The 7,741-nt window shown below is 49.7% G+C and overlaps 1 protein-coding gene across 1 annotated transcript in view; it reads left to right on the top strand.

Moving 5' to 3' along the window:
- RIN3 (Ras and Rab interactor 3) overlaps positions 1 to 7,741 on the top strand; it is a 117,510-nt gene that overhangs the window by 6,296 nt on the left and 103,473 nt on the right. The gene's annotated exons all lie outside the window — the stretch shown is intronic.

Below are 7,741 nucleotides of genomic sequence, written 5' to 3'. Positions count from 1 at the left end.
GGCCCAGGATCGAGCATTGTTTCGTTCTGCTGTGCATGGGGTCGCTATGAGTCGGTTCCGACTCGATGGCACCTGACAACAACAACAACAAAAGGTGTTTTTTAAATGAAAGGAACTCTAAATAAGATTGCTTTATGTAGCAGGGGCCTACTTCTGGACCATCAAGAGTTGCAGAATCCCCTACCTAAGTTGGCATGTGGGCCAGCTAGGTAGCTGGCTCCTGGTCTTTGGAGGGGCAGAGAGCAGCAGTGGCTAAATGAGCCTCTCCCCATGGGTGAGCCCAAGAAGTACCAGTTCTGCTCAGTTCTCTTGGCAAAGGCTTTCCCTGAAGGGTCATGTCAAGGTGTTGCAGCCAGCGAAAGGCAGAGCCACTGGTCACTCCAGGTGTGTGTGTGTGCTTACTTCCACCATGTCTCATCTTCCCAACAACCTTGCAGAACCAGAGGCAGTCTCTCTAGTTTATAAATGAGAAAGCACAACTCCGGAGTCATAAGGGATCAACCCTGAGCAACACGGTTTCTATGTGGTGGATCATGAGCTGAGCCCACTACTGGCTACCTTCAAAGGCTTTTAAAAAACATGAATGTCAAGAAGTTCTGGTGATGCAATGGCTAAGCACTCAGCTAATAACCGGAAGGTTGGTAGTTCAAATCCACAGACAGCTTCATGGGAGAAAAGACCTAGAGATCTGCTCCCATAAAGACTGTTGTTGTTGAGTACCATTGAGTCAGTTGCAACTCACAGCAACGCTGTAGAGGTTCTCCAAGGAGCAGCTGGTAGATTGGAACTGCTAGATACAAGTGCTTATCCTACAGCAGCACACCAGGATTCCCCAACAAAGGTGTTGTTGTGACATGCCATCGAGTTGGTACCGACCCACAGCAACCCTATATAGTATTTCCAAGGAGCAGCTGGTGAGCTTGAACCACTGACCTTGCAGTTCAAACAGCTTTATAGTCTGGCCCATTAACCCACAATGCCACACCAGGGCTCCATCCCATAAAGGTTACAACCTAGGAAACCCTATAAGAAAATTCTACTCAGGCCTATAGCTAGCTGCACTATGGGTCAGAATCAACTCTCTGGCACACACCAACAGACACTGGGATTGTGGCAGTAAACCAGAGTCACATCCTGCCCTCATTGTGTTTCCATTCTAGTGAAAGGATCCAGTCAGTGAACAGAATAAAGGTGAGTGTGTTTCCCAGATGTAAAATAGAGGCAGCCTTTGGACTTTGTGTAACCTTTCCTCTACTTCCAGCCTTCAGTGGTTCTGAGGGTTTGCATCTTGACTTTCTCGCAACCCACTCCCCTGGTTCACGCACACACACACACACACACACACACACACACACACACACACACCTAGATACACACACTCCACTCCTGAGTTCTGTTAGGACAGGACCCGGAACGTGAGACCCTTTGCTGTGGACTTGCCCATCCACTCCCACTTGGGCTCTGGCCACTGGGTCACTGACCTCCACAAACAAAGCCGTTCCTGCAGTTGCAGCCTCAGAAGAACCAGCCACATCAGTTCCTGTCCCAGCAGCTGGAAAATAATCTTAAAATAAGGGAAGTGGGAAGTCAAGCAGCTCTAGGTTGTCTAAACCAAAAATGGATGGTTAAAAACAAAACCATATGTCGTGTCTTTAGCTTTGGGCCATATGTATTTCTCTGGAAGGAAATTGGGCAGGAGTGACTACATGTTTCTTTGTCTATGTAACATGTCTGTCCAGGCATCCCAAAAATCCATTGGTCTTTCCAAACCCACACTGGCTGAAGCAGACAGGGAGAGGCCCCAGTGGCCATTCAGACCAAGCTCTGGGATTGCATACATTTGCACATGTTACTAACCCTCATACCAACCTCTTGAGGGCTTGGAGAGACCACAGAGACACTATACTAGATGAGAATCTTCCAGAAGGAAGACTGAGTCCTGGGATGCTGCAGCCTACCTCCCTCACTTCAAATCAACTCAATTCTGACTCATAGCAGCCCTGTAAGACAGAGGAGACCTGCCCCAGCAGGTTTCCAAGGTTGTAAATCTTTGTGAAAGCAAACTTTCACATCTTTCTCCCATGGAGTGGCTGGGGGTTCAATCCAGTGCTTAATTACTCCACCATTACTCCGTCCTCAATAAAGACTGGAAAAAGGCAGCTCAGAAGGGGAAAAGACTTCCCGAAGGCCCACAGAGCAAATCAGGATCCAAACTAGGAAATCAGGGGTTCTGATCCCCAACCCAGTGCTCTTACCATGACCCCTCTGTTGCTTTGGAGAGACAGCGTTGAGGGGGGGGCGGGGGGAGGAGGCTTCTAACTCTTCAAAGACGACTAGACCCTCAGCATGGGCATGCTACCTGCAGTTTGTACAACTAGGGGAGAGGCTGCGTCTGCTAAGGGTTCCTAATCTTGTGCACTGGGGGAGCCAACAAAAGGAGAAAAGAGGGAAGAGAAGGAACAGGCTGTCTCACCTGCTAACTCAGTAAGACTACGGTGATACTTGTTCCCGTAGACGAGGGAGGTTGAGCGAGGACGCTAGGTGGTGGCCTGGTTAATCATGAAAGGCTTTCCAGGAGCAATGGTCATTGGAGGGCCCTCCATCGTGGGCCCGAATGATGAAAGGCTTCCATCAGCTAACAGCCCAGGTATCCCTAGGATAGTGACCTGAATGTGGATGGAGGAGACACTGGCACCCACACTTGTCACTGCTCACCTGAGCTCATCCTCACCTTCGGGCCCGAGACCTGCTATCTAGAACATCTTTCCTTCTTCAGGTGCCTGCGCCCCACCATGTTGCCTTCCTCCGTCATGGCGCCATGCCTTTCCATGAAGCCATCTATGAAAGGTTGAGGGCTGGAATGCTACACAGAAGGGATTCTGGGTCACTTGTCCTCAGAGCTGGGAGTAGGGCCCTGAGGAAGGAAATTTTTGAATGCTGACCACATAGCAGACATGCTATTGATGGCATCTGTCCATACTTTCATCTGCCCTTTGAGACGTCAGCTGAGAATGTTTTCAGCTTCAGTTAGCAGCAAAGCTGGTCTGTGGTACCCTCAACCACAAAAATACCATCGTTTCCCTCACGGCTGCACTCTGCCAGGTTGAATCACTGGGGGGTTACCATAATCTAGGATAGTTTGCAGAAGTTCCAGCCCTACGTTTTTTCCTGCAATGTCTCACATAGTGATACAGTTTTTAGATGCTGTCTGTAGACACTTTCTAATAAGGTCCCAGTGACTCAGTAGCTAAAGCTCTCCATAGGGGAGCAGAGAGCAGACTGTCTTATTCCAAAGGACAGTGGGCCAAGGCAGACCCCTGACCTGGCCTCAGCTCACAGAGAACCCTCTGAAGTGGAAGCATCAGAGGGCTCTGCTAGACAGATCAAACCCAACTCAGACTTTCTCCCTGCACAGCCTCCCAAACTAGTTTATAGCAAGCAACTTATCAGCCGTATTCAGGTAAGAGTCCTGGGTATTCAGATTCGAGCACCCATCAGAGCCTAATCTGGGGAGCTCTTCACCCTCGTTGATACCTCTGCTCCCAAGGAGAAGGTACCATGGAGCAGGTGGCAAGACACAAGCCAGACCCTAATTGATTACACAGACCCTGAGACCAGACGAACTAGATGGTGCCCAGCTACCACTGCGGACCACTTGGAAAAGTGTCTCAATAGAGCAGGGGTGGGGAACGTCTGGCCCACAGGCCACGTAAGGCCCACGAAATAATTTGGTCTGACTCTGCCAAGGCAACTGCAGTCCCAGCCATCTGTTGTTGTTATTGTTAAGTGCCGTTGAATCAGTTCCAACTCATGGAGACCCTGTATAAGGTTTCTGAGGAGCAGCTGGTGAGTCTGTACCGGCCACCTTGTGGTTCAAACCAATCTTGCGGTCCAGTGCATGATCCCAGAGCACCACACCTGGAATTAATTAAATGTTTGATCAAATACGTTGTTGTTGTTATGTGTTGTCGAGTGGGTCCTGACTCACAGCGAAACTGTGTAGGGCTTCCAAGGAACAGCTGGTGAGCTTGAACCACCGACTTTGTGGTTCAAACCAACCTTGCCATCCGTGCATTAACCCACAGCACCACACCTGGGCTCTACTAGTTAGATAGAAATTGGTAACAGTAACCCCCGCTCCCCCAGCCTGAGACTATGACCCTTGGTCACCCTTCAGGTCTGGAACAGAACTCATTTCCTGTGAGTCAAGTTTCAGCCAAACAGTAAAGAGATCTATAAAGTCAACCATGAGAAATCCAAAGGGCAGTATTTGGACAAAGTTCCCAAGACAGGAAGGGTTTGGAAAGCAGGAGGAATGGAAACAGGAAACACAGCGAGGAAGCGGGATAGGGGATGTTAGCGACATGAAGTAAAATGTGTGTGAGTGGTCGAATGGAAAACTGACTTGCTCTGTAAAACTTCACCCAGCTCACAATGAAAAGTTAAAAATTAAAAACAAAAACAGAGAGAGAGCGTGAGAGACAAGCCAGAGGGCTGGTGGGGCCAGAGCCTCGCCTCGCCTCTGCAGTTCCTGTCTGAGTGAACTTGGGTGTCTTTGAACGTCCCTGTAAAGGATAACAGTGCCTGCCTCGTAGGACTTGTGAAGATGGTGCCCCACGGGGTCACCCTGAGGTGGATCCAGCTTGGTGGTAACTGATACCACCATTCGAGCTGTCGTGGGAATTGTTGTTATTATTAGGTGTAGTGGAGTCCATTCCAACTCATAGCAGCCCTGTGCATAACAGTGCGGCTGCCATTACTATGCCAATCCGCCTTGTTTGGATTGGTGTTTCTCTTTTTCACTGCCCTTGTTCTGTGGGATCTGAATAGAAGGTGGCTAGGGACCAAACATGAGGCAGACTCCTGCACTGTAGGATAAACACGGGATCGTGAACCAAAAGGTCAGTGATTCAGCGGTTCAAATCTACCAGCTGCTCTCAGAAACCCTATACAGGATCACTATGAGTCAGAACTGACTCAACAGCACTTAATAACAACAGGGACCAATAGCTGCTGTTTTCACTCTAGCTCCTTACCGTGCACTGAACCACTCTCTGTTGTTTAGTATCTTCCATTTGGCTCTTCTTGCCCAGGGTTTGTAAGTTTCACCTCCCCAACTCCTGCCTCAATGAAATCCCTAGTGTTTCCTCCCAGTATATGCGTATGGTGGACCGACCCCAGTTCTAGGTGGAGCCTGAGGCTGGGAGCCTACAGAATGGTGTTTGTCTGTGGGGCAGTGGGGGATTTATCCACAGTCACTACTGCTGGGTAGAGTCCCAGTAACTCCTTAACACCGGGAGTCAGGGCATAGGGGCTCTCTGGTGGTAAATCTTCATCTCCTGTTTAGAGAGCAGAGCACTGAGACTCAGGAAAGCCACGTGATTCCTCAGGGTCACAGAGCTGGTGACGGGAGGGGAGGAGGAGGCTGCTTTCTGAGCCCAAGAAGAAATACACCTGGTGATCCTTCCCAAGCGCCTGTCTTCTTCTTCCTGCTTGTGGACCGTGATGGGTGGAGGACAGGGTTGATGTCTGAGCAGAACAAAGGCTAGAAATAGTTGTACGCTGGGTGTGAGCTCATTGGATTGTGGGCCATGGTGAAGAAGGTCTCAGGTAAGGCTGGCAACCTAGGGAGACATCCAGGGAGTGAGAGTTAGAGTTTTGTAGCAACTTGGCTAGGACATAATCCTCAGTGGTTTGCTCATTAAGATTTAGTTGCTATTGTTGTTAAGTGCCTTTGAGTTGGTCGCAACTCATAGCGACCCTGTATAGGAATTCCGAGGAGTGGCCGGTGGATTTGAACCTCCAGAACCACCAGCCTTGTGGTTAGCAGTCTAGTGTTTGTCCTACAGTAGGTGCCACACAGGATTCACCTTCCTGGAGTCCTGGTGTGGCGTTGTAGGATAAACACTGGACTGCTAACCACAAGGGAGGAAGGATACGTGAGGCTGAGGCCAGCAGAGAACTGAACCCAGCATTTGAAAACAAGAGATTGTATGAAAGGAAATGGAGGTCATCCTCCCATGACGGCCTGGGGAGGGCACAGTCCTGGGGACAGCTATGGGGGTGCCTTCCAACTGCTCCCTGACTGGAAAGAGGTGAAGTTTAGACTCGGGTGAGAGTTTACTTACTAGAGTGCAGATGGGTCCTCAGGGGCCAGAGGCCTCATTCTCTCTGACTCCAGGTCACAGGAGAAGAGAGTCTTTCGGGGTAGAACTCGTGATTTACAGGTGGGTCAGGAACAAGGACACCAGCTCCACCTCTTTACCTTCTGAGAGTGACGTTGGCTAGCGGACTAACAGTTAGAGTGTGTTCCGTAGGCCAGCTCCTGTATACATACACACTCCTTCAATCATCACGCCAGCCCTAGGAGGGAGGTCCTGTTCAACAAGAAGAGTGCCCCATTTTCCTCATCTGTAAATGTGATCCCTGACCACATTTACATCATTCGATGATTGAAGGATGAAGCAAGTTCGTAGGTGTATTCAAAACAGTTCCTGTCACAGAGAAAGTGTTTGTTCTTTTTAAGGTTTGAACGGACTGATTTTTGTGATTACAAGTAGGCTTCTCAGGGCAGCCATGTGGGTATGAGTTTGACATTCAATCTAAGTTCCCCGCCACTGCCATCGAGTCAATTCTGACTCACAGAGACCCTGCAGAAACAAAGGAGCGCTTATCCTTAGGGTTTCTGAGACGGTCAGTCTTTATGGGAATGGTCTGCCTCATCTTTCTCTTGGAGCAGCAGGTGGGTTTGAACCACTGACTCTGTGGTTAGCAACCCAACACTTAACACACTAGCTTTTCTAAGTGTGGAACCCCTGGACCATCCACATCAGAATCAGCAGGTAAGATTGTTTAAATGCTGATTCCCAGCCCCTATCCCAGGAACCACTGTCCTCGGGGTGGGTAGGACACAGGGATCTGCAGAATAACCCAGATGGCTCTCTCTACATTGGGAAATACTGATTTCAGTGAGCTGCCTCAGGGGGCTCTGGTAGCATAGTGGTTACGAGTCAGGCTGTGAATCTCAAGGTCAGCAGTTCGAAACTAGCAGCTGTTCCACGGGAGAAAGATGAGGCTGTCTGTTCCTGTAAAGGTTTACAGCCTCGGAAACTCTATTCAGGGTTGCTGTGTGTTGGAACCGACTCCACGACACATAACCACCTCAGGGGTGGGTGGTGGTCCAGTGGTGGACTTCTGGAGATTCCTGTCCATGCGGCTCACCCACTACCTCCACTGCTCTGCCCTGTCAGTGGAGACTTACGTGTTGCTGGGATGCTCAACAGATTTTAGCAGAAGTACCAGACTAGGAAGAAAGACTTGGCCATCCGTTTTCAAAAGTTAGCCAGTGAGAATTCTATGGATTACAGTGGTCCGCTATGTAACCGATCGTGGGGACGGTGCAGAATCAGACAGTGTCTTGTTCTCTGTGCATGGGGTCCGCATGACTCAGGGAGTGATTTAACAATGGTCAACAGACACCTCTGTAGACAAATGAGGAATTTATATCAAGGAGTCAGTGACACGGGTCAGGTAGTGTGTCCCTCATTGATCAGTGACATGGGTCAGGCAGTGCGTCCCTCATTGGACAGTGACCTAGGTCAGGCAGTGCATCCCTCATTGATCAGTGACCCGGGTCAGGTAGTGCGTCCCTCATTGGACAGTGACCTGGGTCAGGTAGTGCGTCCCTCATTGGACAGTGACACAAGTCAGGTAAATACATCCCTCATTGGACAGTGACCTG

The sequence above is a fragment of the Chrysochloris asiatica genome, unplaced genomic scaffold, assembly GCF_000296735.1.
Source record: "Chrysochloris asiatica unplaced genomic scaffold, ChrAsi1.0 scaffold00025, whole genome shotgun sequence".
NCBI lineage: Eukaryota > Metazoa > Chordata > Mammalia > Afrosoricida > Chrysochloridae > Chrysochloris > Chrysochloris asiatica.
This window is presented reverse-complemented; position numbering and strand designations above follow the sequence as displayed.